The sequence below is a fragment of the Octopus bimaculoides genome, chromosome 13, assembly GCF_046866305.1.
Source record: "Octopus bimaculoides isolate indiv1 chromosome 13, ASM4686630v1, whole genome shotgun sequence".
Classification (NCBI taxonomy): Eukaryota; Metazoa; Mollusca; class Cephalopoda; order Octopoda; family Octopodidae; genus Octopus; species Octopus bimaculoides.
The window spans coordinates 64,472,703-64,486,884 of NC_142940.1; the positions used below are offsets into that span (position 1 = coordinate 64,472,703).

The 14,182-nt window shown below is 40.3% G+C and overlaps 1 long non-coding RNA gene across 2 annotated transcripts in view; it reads right to left on the reverse strand.

The window, feature by feature from the left end:
* Positions 1-1,649: 1,649 nt before the first annotated feature.
* The window catches only part of LOC149132935 (uncharacterized), a 21,523-nt gene continuing 8,990 nt past the window's right edge, over positions 1,650-14,182 (reverse strand). Inside the window, exons 2-3 of one of the 2 annotated variants that reach the window (XR_016244078.1) lie at positions 11,680-11,785; positions 1,650-1,992 (exon numbers count right to left, since the gene is read on the reverse strand). This is a non-coding gene — a long non-coding RNA (uncharacterized LOC149132935). Of the gene's footprint in view, positions 1,993-4,310; positions 8,442-11,679; positions 11,786-14,182 lie in introns of those variants that run through there. The other variant, XR_016244079.1, reaches the window with a different exon arrangement.

A 14,182-nucleotide genomic window follows, 5' to 3' on the forward strand; every position in this document is an offset into this window, starting at 1 on the left:
TGATGTTATTTAAAATCATTTAAGATAAATGATTTTGTTTCAATACATGACACGAAGAAAACATTGTTTCAATTTGATATCAGTTTGGATAAGTTTCTAATGTCGTACACGTATAATCTATCCTAAATTTTTGGCACAGTGAGGATTGTTTGTTTACTGTTGCATACATGATCAAATCTATTTTGATTTCAATCTATTTATCTGAAGTACGATTTCAAGAGTTTACAGTTTTGAAAGCGAACGATAGATATGTGTTGAAAACAAAATAGATTTGATCATGTATGCAGCAACAAACAATATTTTCTGGCAAACTGCCAATAAAATTAGTGGCAGCAAAAATTATGAATAATCGAAACAAAAATCCATAAGTCTGCAGGAACGACTAAACAAATGGAAGGAGCATTTACAAAACCTTCTTGGCATTGTCCCACCAGTTTCAAAGAGACCCACAAAAACTGCTATGAAACATGTCCTTCATATTTTAGTTAATGAGCTTAGGAAAGCCCACCGAAGTCTTATGAACGAGCAAAATGAAGGCGGCTGGTTTTCATAATTTACTATCAGAAGCAATTAATGGTATTATCCGTCAATTTTGTAGTTTAGAAAGAGAACCAAGTTCTCTCATTTCACGCGAAGGTTAATTCAGGCGTGACTAAATATTCCGTTGGTCCTTTCATTCGTTGAGACAATCCTGTTGGCTTGAGGTTATTAATTTTGCCTCATTTTCCAAGAACTGATTTCGTTATCCAAATGCTCTGTAAAAGAAACTGTTATCAACAGAATGCGTAATCAGATCAATATTGTTTTAGAATATAGTCTTTCCGACCCACTTCAAATGTAACAATCAGTTATTTTTGTATTTTTGCAGGTTTAACTTAGATATTTTTAGAGAGTTGCGTAATTTTTCGGATGCGATGTTTTTTTTTTTTGATATTTCCACGTTTTTTAATGGCTGACCTAGATTCCCGATCTGCTTTTGTCTTGATTTTGCGTTTGTATAGAATGCAGTTATAATTATAGCGTGGTAAGATGTGACGATTTGATTGCATTTTCTGCTTCAATTCTATTTTTGATCACAATGATGTTACTCATTGCATATTTTCTCATACTTAAACAATGTAATCCTGTCACACCGTGGATTGCTGTTGGTTTTTGAGATTATTGGAATACAGAGTAAGTGAATGAGCCTAAATTACTATTCTTTTCTTTAAGCACAATAGTTTATTTCTTAAAAACCAATCCCTGAAAATATTGACTATATCTATATAAGTGGATTTGCGAAAGATAGATTTGTGATTTTTGTTACGTCCAATTTGCGCATTCATATCTCTTCTTTTGAACAAGGCGTTATACTTTGCTATTTCTTAAGTGAGAATGAAATGAGCTTGTACTGGATGTCTTCAACTTCAATTTTAATTACATAGCTGGACTATAGCAGGAGATTGTTGTGGAATCACGATGTGTGAGATCTAATTCATCATGGATTTGATGTTTCTGAATAGATAAAACACCAATATTGCAGACAGGTACTTCAAGAAGTTAATTGAAAAGAATGTTAAAAGTTGAAAATAACATCAAATGTTTACAATTAATTAATCCAGATTTATTTGAGTTTTTTTTTTTATCTGTAACTATAGATCACAACAAAACAATATGTTTGAGCTGGCGACGTGTGATGTAGCTTAAACATCTATGAGGATTAAAGTCTGTGAGGGTTAAGGTCATAGTAAACCGTTCGATGGTCGTATGACTGCTACAATGTTCAGTTCAAGTGATGTTAGTAATAATTTCGGAACAAGGCCACCCTGGTCAATGTCGCCAATCCGATTTCATCTTTGATCATTGCTTATCTGATTCCTCCGCTCAAACTATGCACCTGTCATACTGCTTCCCAAGGCGGTGGTTCTCATTTAGTCTGATCTTTCACTTTGGATTTGTTCACTCTTTAAATTGTTGGGAGACACAAGCCGCAGTACAAGGACTTCGATGAAACTGATGAATGAGAAAAAAATTTCTCTTTAAAATCTTCTTAGGAATCATTCAGTCATTAATAAAAGGCCTGTAAAAACTATGAATTGATTATCAAACTAGGTAACTGAACAGTAGATGAAGAAATAGATGCTCTCTCTACAATCAAGACACACACCCACCCACCTGATTTGAATAGCTTACTCACTGAGGTCTATAAAACTAAGGAATGTACTGATTTACTTCTCTAACCGTGCAATTACATCCATTCTCAATAAATGGACTGAAGGTCGACAGAGATTTAGTACAGAATTACCTGAATATTATATTAACAGCTACCACAGCTAAGACATATAATATATTGATACACAAATAAATAATTTTAACTGTGCGCCTCGAAGTGAATAGTGCTATAAATAATAATTTTGGATAAAAAACTTTCCGATGAAAAGGAAAAAAAAAAAGGGTGAAAGGACTGGAACCATATTCGTATCCAGCCAGAGCTCGAGAAAAATTCTTTGTCGAAATCGAATTAGATTCAAAAAGAATCTCTCAGAATCAGATCCAATATTAACTGTCAGGTGACTTAGTGAGAATGATCACAGAAAGAATCTCCTTACCGTTGTTATTCATAGATTTCTCAAAAGTTTTGACTCACTTTACAAAGACAAGACGCAACAATTTGACAATAGAGTCTCTCGAGAAATGAATGCAATGGTGATACTCAATAAAGAAAACAAACAAAAAACCACTAAAGTGCGTTCGCCTGCCGAAGACATTTTTTTGTTATTTTCTTGACGGTGTTTTGCAGACGAACACATTCTTAAACGCTTTTCTCTTTTTATTCCGATTCTGTTTTGACTCCGTCTTCGCACTTCACCAGATTAACGCACACGTGGTTTTAACATCTCAAAATCATGAAATTCCAGATATCCAGGCGTCACAATGGTAGGTGCTGATCAATTAAGACTTGATGTCAGATATAAATGAAAGAACCAAAACCTTACTTCACAATTTGGAAATGCCACAGCAAGCGTAGGTCTCCAGGTTAATGGAGAAAATAACAACAACAACAACAACAATAATAATAATAATAATAAAAACAGCCAATGTGACACACCTTGGACGGCAGGATCACATCATTGTTGGGATGGCAGAAAGATCGTTGGGCGAGCTGGCAGAAACATTAGCACGCCGGGCGAACTGCTTTAGCGGTATTTCGTCTGCCGTTACGTTCTGAGTTCAAATTCCGCCGAGGTCGATTTTGCCTTTCATCCTTTCGGGGTAGATAAATTAAGTACCAGTTACGCACTGGGGTCGATGTAATCGATTTAATCCCTTTGTCTTTGTTTGTCCCCTCTATGTTTAGCCCCTTGTGGGCAATAAAGAAATAAGAAAGATCGGGAAAACCAGGGAATTATTTCACACAGCTCGGCAGCAACATTGCTTATATTTATACACACGCATTTGTCTGTGTGTGGGGGTGGGGGGTAGGTGTTGGGTGTGGTGATGGTGAATGAAAACGATGAAATAAAGAAGTAAAAACGCACGAACCACATTTATTCAATGACAAAATAATAAACTAAAGCAAACAAGCTGTAACATTTGTTGGTGGAAAAATATGAAAATACCTTAAAAGAACAAACAAAATACAAGAAGAATGCAACAGATGTCTACGAAATGGTGGACCCCAGCTTTTTAATTAGCGTGTTCCATTTTGGCGCATCATTACAACTCAGTGAACCATATTTGAATATTAAAAAATCTCCCTAATTTATTAAAAAGATTGGCGCAGGCGTGGCTGGGTGGTATGAAGCTAACTTCCCAACAACTTCGTTCCGGATTCAGTCTCACCGTGTGGCAGCTTGAGCAAGTGTCTTCCACTCTGGCCTCAGGCCGAGCAGAGCTGTGTCAGGGGATTTGGGAGACGGAAGGTAAAAGAAGTTCGCCAGGTATATATATATATATATATATATATATATATATGTACACACACACACACACACACACACACACACACACACACACACACACACACACACACATATGAGGGTGTTTCTTTGTGTCTGAAAAAAGAAGTGTTGCAATCTTGCAATCTATTCATCTGACTAAAATGAATTGCTCAAATCGGTGCCCCAGTATGGCCGCAGTCAAGTGACTGAAACAAGTAAAAGGTAAACGAGAAAATATTCTCCCATTTTTCTTTTTTTTTAGCTTTCTTTTGTTCTAAGTGATGAAGTGTTGTCCCTTATGCGTCTCTGAATTATAACGAGATCTCTGATATAAAGTACGAGAAAACATTTAATATTTCAAAATAAGAACGAATTATAATAGATAATTACCGTTTTTACCTCCGGCATTTATAATATTTGCTGACGATCATTTACCGACGGCTTCTACTGCTCTTCTCATGTTCCACTAAATTCAATATTCTGTGTTCGGTGGGATGAATGCACTGACATTTCGTTGTGTATGTCACTCACAATCATTTGAGCAACAGTTGTAGAATACAAAAGTCTTGCATTGCATGGCCATGAACTTTCAAATTCTGACGTTGGAGCACCGTTGTAAAATATGGTGTGTCTTGGGCATCTAAATTTGGTGGAACACAATCGGTTTCCAGGTCTAAACACAATCGATTTGTTTCAGAGAGAGAGAGAGAGAATGAGAGAGGCAAAGAGGATGTGTGCGTGTGTATGTGTGTGTGTGTGTGAAAGAGAAGGAGAAAGATGAAGAAATCAACATCTGTATTGAACTGTTTCTGTATTTGCGATTCCGAAAGGTGCTTTCATTGGGCACTTTGGTTCTTGGTCTCTGGATCATAAGTGTAGATCCAGCTCATGTCGCACCTCACTAGAGATTCGAATATCCTTGGACTGGAGTTAACGAGCTCAACTGTCTCCCCGCCGTCACCGATGCATCTTTCCTTCGGTTCCTTATTGAGCACGTCGGAAACAAATCTTGCACGAATTTTGTACGTGTTCAGATCTTCAAGAATAATTCTATGTACAGTTGCTACTGTACACAGAGTATGCACACCTTCAAATTGTTTGCTTATCGTCTTTGTAGAAACACGACTGTCTTCATCTAGAAAACTGCGAATTGTATCAACCAACTCTGATGTTTTGACCTTCTCCCCCATACCTCTCATCGTCTCTCTACCGTTCTTGTGCCAACGAAAAACAGATAAGCTCTTCTCAAGCAAGTTAATCCTTCAGCAGTCTTTCTCTTGTGTTTCTTCCCAGTTTCACACAACATTTTATTGCGTAGCGAGCTTCAAAATTACCTTTACATCCTGACAGCTGTGACAAAGCAGTGTTTAGTAATGTGTGTTCAATATAAAATAATAAAAGTTGGCAGGTCAGCTTATTACATGTATAGTAAAGATATAATAAAAATGACAATAATTTAAGACTGTTACAACAGCCACTCCTACAAGAAGTCTCAAAACTGGAATGGACCTCGTATCCTGCATTGAACTTGTCACGCGGAAAGAAAATGAGATCGAAACAATAACTCACTTGATATCATTGTTACCAACAGCTATTGGAGTTGATATCACATTTCATACGCAATTTTCTATGACGACAGTAATATATCACTCTACTTGTCAAACTGGCAACTGTTTATTCGACAATTAAAAACACTGACACACACACACACACACACACACACACATATATATACATAAATATATGTTTATATATATGTATGTAAATATGTATATATGTATATATGTATGTGTGTGTATTTACATTTATATTTATATGTATGCATGCGTATGGGTTTGTCTGAGCATTCGGATACGCGCTTACAGAAAATTCTTTGTGTAAATCACTCGTCGATAAAGACATGGCTTCTTGGCAAACACGAGACGTTGATACTGTTTTCATTTAATCTATGTTTCGTACAGTTTTCATAATTTTGTTCTTTTCATTATTTTGTTTTTAAGCAGACAATGTGTGAAATATGGAGTCGATGGGTGTCTAGAGTCACAAACAGTGGTACATGTCCTTTACTCATGACACAAGCCAAGCCAACGAGTGAAGGTTCTACACGATCGGTTAACTTGTTAGAAATAGCAGATAAATCTTCCTCAAATCACAAAATAAGATGGGGGTTGTTGTGGAAATGTGCCCTGTTTTTCAAATCCTGGCAGCAACGCTGTGGCTGGAAGCAGGATAATAATCTAATTCTACACTTTATCATTTTCAAGAATATAAACACGTTTTTAAGCACAACACATGCGCAGTCAAAAGGAAACACTACCTTTCCCCCGGTACTGTCATTCACGCAGTGCTCTCTCTCCCTAGTGTGACGCTTCCTATCTCTCTGTCTCTCCCTTTCCATCTCTCTCTCTCTCTGACAGCGTTGTCAAACAAGCCTTGAAATGATGTTGGCCACCGACTGCCACAGAAAACATCAAACGGAAAACAATTAAGTCGGGACAATCACTTGTACAGCACTGCAACACACATCCCATCCCACCACAGCCCAATACCACTCCCTACCAGATCAATGCTTTCCTCTTCTACTGGTCACCAGTTCTCTACAAAAATCTGTAATCCAACCATTTCCATATATAAATATCCAATTCTTCAGGCACCATTCATGTCACTAACAGAACATCTGATTTCAAATCAAGTTCTTTGCAACAGATTTTTAGACTTGGCATTTCTTTTCTCGTTTTTTTCCTCATCGCCTCTTCACTTTGAATAGATAAATGGAACTTAAACCATTTCTTTCTCTTCTCTTCAATTCTTCTCAATTAATCTCCCCCGCCCTCCCTTCTTTACCTTTTTCTGAGATTCCCTTCTTTTCTCGATCAATGTCGACATTTTTTTCTCTCTAGCATTCTTTCTTTTGGTTTCTCTTTCTCTCTCCCTCACTCTTTGTTCATCTCCCTACTTGACTACCTATATAGTTATGTTACTCTCTCTCTCTCTCTCTCTCTCTCTTTCTGTCTCAGTAATATCTCCTTTTCTTTCTTACTTCTGTTCTCTCAAGATCTCTCTGTCACTCTCCCTCTCTCTCTCACTCTCACTTCCTCTCATCCTCCTGTTGCTGCTACTGCTACTACTACTACTACTACTACTACATGTACATAGATGTAGGCCTGGCTGATTGGTTAAGGACTTCGCTTTGGCGACATGATTTTCAGAGCTCGATCCCCAACTGCGTGTCGCTCTGCACCCCATCTTTTACCCATAGTCATTTGTCAGTCACTAGACTCTACTTGAGAATTCCGTCAAGTATTACACGTGTCATAGGTATAATTCTTGGCTACTCGGCGAATAAATAGATTTCGCAGAGGATATATGTATGTATGTATGTATGTATGTATGTATGTATGTATGTATGTATACGGGCATACACGCACAAATGAGTGTCTTTACGAGCGTATAAACCCCATACACACATTTGAATTTTAAACAGCTTAATTTAAAGCTAATTTAAGAATAACTGAACATTTATGGATCGAACAACTCAATTCTGTGAGTATTGTCGAATTTATTGTAAGGCTCGTGTTGACTAGCAGTTCAAGTTTTGCCTAACAGCATATTCAACCACACACATACGCACATACTTACAAACACACCCATATATATTGCATACAGTTTGCACAACGATATTTCTTCCCTTTATCAGCTGTTAACTGGTGATATCATCAATACTTTTAGCATCACTCCTGCAAATGGTGCCAATTAGTATCGATGCTTCCAAAGAATGCCCGAGTTCTTTTGGCTGACACTATAACCCATTTTCCTCTCCGCTATTCTTGCTCCACATCAGACCACATGCTGTTGTCTCAACCATGCGACAACTATTTTGCTTTACGACACGTCGGAGAATTGTTCTTTGTTCTTAGTTTTGATCCTTCCTCTTCCACGAATCTGCCAAATGAATATCGGAATATTTTCTGTTTCCTTCTCCAGTTTACGAATCATGGATCTGCTGTTTTTTTTAACAATCTAATGTCAGTCAGGTCGGACTTAATGACCCTAGCCAAAAACTCACAGATCTATTGGAAGCAACATCTTCGTGTAATCTTCGTGCCTCGTCAAGACCTTCATGTTGTAGACCCTTCTTTCATGTATCCATTCCATATGGCCTTCCAAATGCACCGTCCTTCAACAATCAGAATTATGTATTGCCAAATCAGACGATATCCCAATGACTGGGCGTTGGCTGTTATTTAACGAAGCAACGTCATGACATGGTCAAATTCAACAAAGAACTTTCTGATTGTTGACTTATATTGCGTCATCCAGAAACAGTGTATCGAGTGTATTTGAGGACATTTGATTAAAAGCTTTGTATTTTTCAGATCTCCATGATCGATAAAATGCAAAGACACGAAATGAAAACGATGCAGTTATTGTTGCCTATACGAGCGGAACACAGAGATTTAAAAACTGCCGACTTTTTAAACGCTGTAAGATCGCTTGTACAAATTTCAGTAAAGTCCAGTGTGCGAGCGAGCGAGCGAGCGTGCGTGCGTGCGTGCGTGCGTGCGTGCGTGCGTGCGTGCGTGCGTGCGTGCGTGCGTGCGTGCGTGCGTGCGTGCGTGCGTGCGTGCGTGCGTGCGTGCGTGCGTGCGTGCGTGCGTGCGTGCGTGCGTGCGTGCGTGCGTGCGTGCGTGCGTGCGTGCGTGCGTGCGTGCGTGCGTGCGTGCGTGCGTGCGTGCGTGCGTGCGTGCGTGCGTGCGTGCGTGCGTGCGTGCGTGCGTGCGTGCGTGCGTGCGTGCGTGCGTGCGTGCGTGCGTGCGTGCGTGCGTGCGTGCGTGCGTGCGTGCGTGCGTGCGTGCGTGCGTGCGTGCGTGCGTGCGTGCGTGCGTGCGTGCGTGCGTGCGTGCGTGCGTGCGTGCGTGCGTGCGTGCGTGCGTGCGTGCGTGCGTGCGTGCGTGCGTGCGTGCGTGCGTGCGTGCGTGCGTGCGTGCGTGCGTGCGTGCGTGCGTGCGTGCGTGCGTGCGTGCGTGCGTGCGTGCGTGCGTGCGTGCGTGCGTGCGTGCGTGCGTGCGTGCGTGCGTGCGTGCGTGCGTGCGTGCGTGCGTGCGTGCGTGCGTGCGTGCGTGCGTGCGTGCGTGCGTGCGTGCGTGCGTGCGTGCGTGCGTGCGTGCGTGCGTGCGTGCGTGCGTGCGTGCGTGCGTGCGTGCGTGCGTGCGTGCGTGCGTGCGTGCGTGTGTGTGTGTGTGTGTGTGTGTGTGTGTGTGTGTGTGTGTGTGTGTGTGTGTGTGTGAAAGAGAGAGAGAGAGAGAGAGAGGAAGAGAGAAAGAGCATTAGTTTTTATACTTCTTTACATAGAACTAATTTTTTTTATAGCTTTATATACCTACATACGTATACATACATATTACATACTATTTGGCTGACCTTTCATATCTCTGAAGATGGCCAAGTTATCAGCTTTACTCTTTTGGCATAAAATCGCCGGTTACAAAGGTATACATTTAGCAACAGCTTGAACTGAAGCTTTTGCAGAAGTTTCTTCGCCGGTGTAGCATTCGTTTCCAGTAGCCATGATTAGTTTACAACTCCTAAATAGAAGAAAGCTTGACCAAAAGAGAGAGAAGAAAAAAACGTGGCAGCAAAGTTAGTCTTTAAAATATCGTGCACTTCAGGGGGATGGCTTCCACTTACAAAAGATCCACAACTTGAATCAGTTTGTTTGTTAAATGCCTCAGGTTGTGTTTCATGGATGACGAATAAATTGTTCGATGAAAAGAAACCGACAGCGAAAATTCAGAGACAACAAAGTATAAACGGCGTCAACTTTAGCTGAATGCTGTTAACGAACAGTAGTTGCTGAATGCAGAACGGGGACAAAATGGGAGTCTTTCTTTCCGTACAGCTCCCACCTCTCTTTAGCTTCTCTGGTCATATCAGATTCATGGCACTGTACTCAGCTCAATGCCACTGTCAGCGATCCTCAGCAAGATGTTCCCAAGCTACACTTTTCCAAAGTTGTCTTGAGTGTCTTTGCATCTCTTCTTTGGTCCACCACGTGACTGGGAGCCAACTGCAAGTTTACCGACGAAGTTCTGTTTGGGAAGTCTGGAGTCGAGCATGCGCACTGTATGCACATTCCGCCACAGCTGGAATTTGCTTAGGAAACCATACATGCTTGACATATTAAATCTCTCGAACACAGCTGTATTGGGAATTTAATCCTGCCACCTGATGTTAAGAATCTTTTGCAGGCACGTTCGGTGCAAGTAACTAATTCTTTTCGCATGTTTTTGGTAAACTGTCCAGATTTCACAACGGCAAAGTATTGTAGTCATCATAAAAGCTTTGTATGAGCCAAATTTTGTTTTTATATCCAGACAAGATCTTTTCCAAACTTTTTGATGAAAACGTCCAAAGACAGAGCTGGCTTCTTCCATCCTTGCGTCACTTCATCATCAATGTGAAGACTCCTTTGCCGGCTACATCTAAGGTAAGTGGATCCTTTTACTACTTGGAGAGGTCGATTATTGGATATCTGAATGGTTCAACGTAAGATTTTCCGGGAGCGGAGTGGTGCATGGTTTCGGTCTTTTTTATACTGAAATTGAAACCGATGTTATCCCAAGCTTTATTAAAATTGTCTAAGCTCCGTCGGTGATCTGCTTCAGAGTTTGTATTCAGAGCACAACCATCTGCACAATGGAGCTCCCTTGTGGGGTAGTAATCCTGGTTTTCAGGATGTTAAAACGACCACCTTTAGATCTTTATCTGATCTGGATGCCAGATGTTTCATAGAAGAACGCATCGTGAAGCATTGCGCTAAACATTAAGTTGAAGAGTGTGGGTGCTTTACACCATTGGTTACTGCAAAAGGTGTCCAAAATCCTCCACCATTCAAGGCACAAGCTTGCGTGCCATCCTGAAACTGTTGTGTCATGTTAACGAAGTTGTTCGAGCAAGCAAATTTTTTCATTATTTTCCAGAGCCTTGTCTGCCTACAAATATCAAAAGCCTTGGTCAGGTTGATGAATACAGTGAAGAGGTCTTGATTGTGTTCCTGACATTTTTCCCGAAGCTGTCTTCCAGCAAAGATCATGTCCATGGACCGAAGAGATTTTCGGAAACCACACTCGAGATGTATGTTCCGATTGAGCCCGATCCGTGCTAGGATTTTCCCTGTGAACGGCAGGATTGATATGTCCCTATGATTGCTACACTAATGGATGTTTCCTTTTCTTTTATAAAGAAAAATTTAGATAAGCAAACCTCTAGCTTCCTAATTCTAGCTTCACTTATTCGTTCTCAAATTTCTTTTGTAAATATTGTCCCCTTTTAGGAACATATCTAATTATCACTTTATGTACCTTTTCATCTCCTTTCATCATCTCCACAACTGGAGGATCGATTCCATTTTCTAACTTTTGTCCTCTACATAAATATGTCTCACACAATCTTCAACTCTTCTTGGCTCGCTATTGTACAACATTACATACATACACATACATATTATATCATACCTTGAAACTGTGTGGATTAAGATCCCCGTTGACAGGTCGCTGGTATTTATAGAGTGTTAAACACTTTCGGTATGCAAATTAGGGATTCCTTCATAGAGTAACTGCTGCATTTGCTGAGTATATAAACAGTTTGGCTGCTTGTTTCTATGGAGATTGTCAAAATGATGTGAAGGCCCCCTGATAAGAACCCAATAAGGTTCGGCAACAAAAACAGATTTATGGAACAGGGAGCAAAAAACACTCACCCGTAAAGCCTTCCTGGGATTCCCCATGCGAGTTCCCGAGTTTATGGACTCAACCGAATGGAATTCATACACACTTGTTCATTGGCGCACCGACATCTTTGCAGTCCTTCATTGAAATATTCACAAGGAAAACAAATAGAAAAAAACAAAGGAAAAAGTATGAGCACATTCGTACACACCACAGATGTGTGTTGCCATCATGGGCACACACAAGCGCACTCACACGCACACACACACAAGCTTACTCGCGCACACACAACACACACACATGCATATGCACACCATTGGTTACTGCATATGCACAACACATACACACAACACACACATACACGCACACACACATATATACACAACCGTAGCTAGATAAACACATTTATACATACATACATGCATACGTTTGCGAATATGTTAATCCGTGGGTGTGTCTATTTAACACACGGATGTATGTATGTACATATATGTCCGTAACACCTATGAATATGTATGTTTATATGTATGTGTGTGTATGTATGTAAGTGCATGTATGTATGGATGGGTGCTTATGAATATGTATGTGTATATATGTTTTATATATATGTATGTATATATATGTTTTATGCATAAAATCTTAAAAAAATTTCCACTGTTTGGAATGTACCATTTAGTCATCTTTGTTTCGTAAAACCCACCTTTTGAACATTGGCACCGAGCGAGCGAATACGTGGTCGCTCGAAGCGCCAGAAATGATAGAAGCTTTGAAACCATCCTCAATAATGAAGCCGATCATGTAAAACAATCTGGAAAAGTTACGTAAGACAGCATGAAAGACGGACAGTCACAGCTGGGGCGTTGTTGATCGTATATCTTCACGGTACGAACTGAATTGGAAACTAAGCAACGAGAACAACTGTCTCCATGACTACGTATAGAATTTCGAATTCCTAATCTCCAAATCAGTACAAATGGAGAAGAACCACGATGAAGACCACCCCGCCTCCCTTTCGGCAATGGATATCCAAAATTCTTGCCCCTCTTCTCTTTTTGAAATCAAAACGACTGGGAGCAATTAAGAGAGATTTGGCTTTTATTTCTAGCAGATTGATCAACCACATTGCAAACAACTTCGACAGTTCAACATTCTTTGACAATTCTCTTGAGGCGTTTTCCTTTTCTGCCACACACACACACACACACACACACACACACACACACACACACACACACACACACACACACATATAAAATTCTCTGAATTCTTTGGAGCGACCGGTTTCTTACCAATAAACAAAGATCTCTCCTTGCTGGAATTTATTTTCAGTTGACAAAACTTTTTGAATTTTTAAAAAATTCCCGCATAACTTTATTGTACAGCTTATTGATCGAATCTGCAATATTCACCTTAAATGACGCAACAGACTATCTTTGGCTGAGAATTATTATTTCAATTTTAAATATCAGTTTGGATTTTTAAGTAAAATATGTATGTGTATGTATGTATGTGTACGGTGTGTATGTATGTATGTACAAGATGAGTGTGTGTGTATGTACGTACGTACGTACGAGGTCTGATCAATAAGTATCCGGACGGTTGCCGTAGTAACGAAGCTAAAGCACAAAGTCGTTTGGCAAAAATTGACCTTGAACTCTGATGTGCTGCGCACTAAGTTTTAACGTCCTAGTTCACGTCCCCTGTTTACAGCAGTGCTTGTAAGGAAGGTGTGTAGCGTGTGATCGTTGCCTTGACCATGACAAAGAAAGTTGTCATGGCGATAACTGCTCGGAGGCCTATGCAAGGTTGCAGAAAGTGTATAGAGAGGAGTGTATGAGACGCACACACGTCTACGAGTAGTTCATTCGTTTCCAAGATGGCCGAAAAACGTTGATATTGACGAACGTTCTGGGAGACCCGCAATCAGCATCATTGGGAAAAACATCGAAGATGTGTGTGAAGCTGTGAGGGGAAATCGTCGAATCACCATCCGTAAGTTATCAGAGGATGTGCAGATTAGTTATGGTTCAGTTCAGTCTATTATCCCTGAAGATTTGGGTATGAGACGCGTGTCTGCCAAGTTTGTGTCAAAACTGCCTTCAGCTGACTGAAAAAACACTCGGGTTTCAGTTGCACAAAGATCTCGTTGGTTGTGTTGAGAACGATAGAAACTAGAACGATAGAAGTATCTTCGAGCATAGCTTGATATCAACCGAAGCCTTGTGAGTGAAATTTGATAGACGGATACTGTGTGGAAGCCTGTCAGAGGGATCATTTCTGTTAATATAACTACCTGGCTCTTGGGTGTTTTCTACAGAATTCATTATAGTGCTAGAATTCTGGGCAGTTTTTTTCAGTTGGCGGTAACCCTTTCTTTAAGACTAACATCTGACACCTTCAAAAGGATCATCGGTGCCACCCTCCCTACTCTGACTAAATCATTTGGGGTAAAAAAAAAGGGGGGGGGGCTTACATACGTTTTCGCTTATTTCAGATACAAGTATAAGTTTGCAGTGTGTGTGTGTGTGTGTGTAT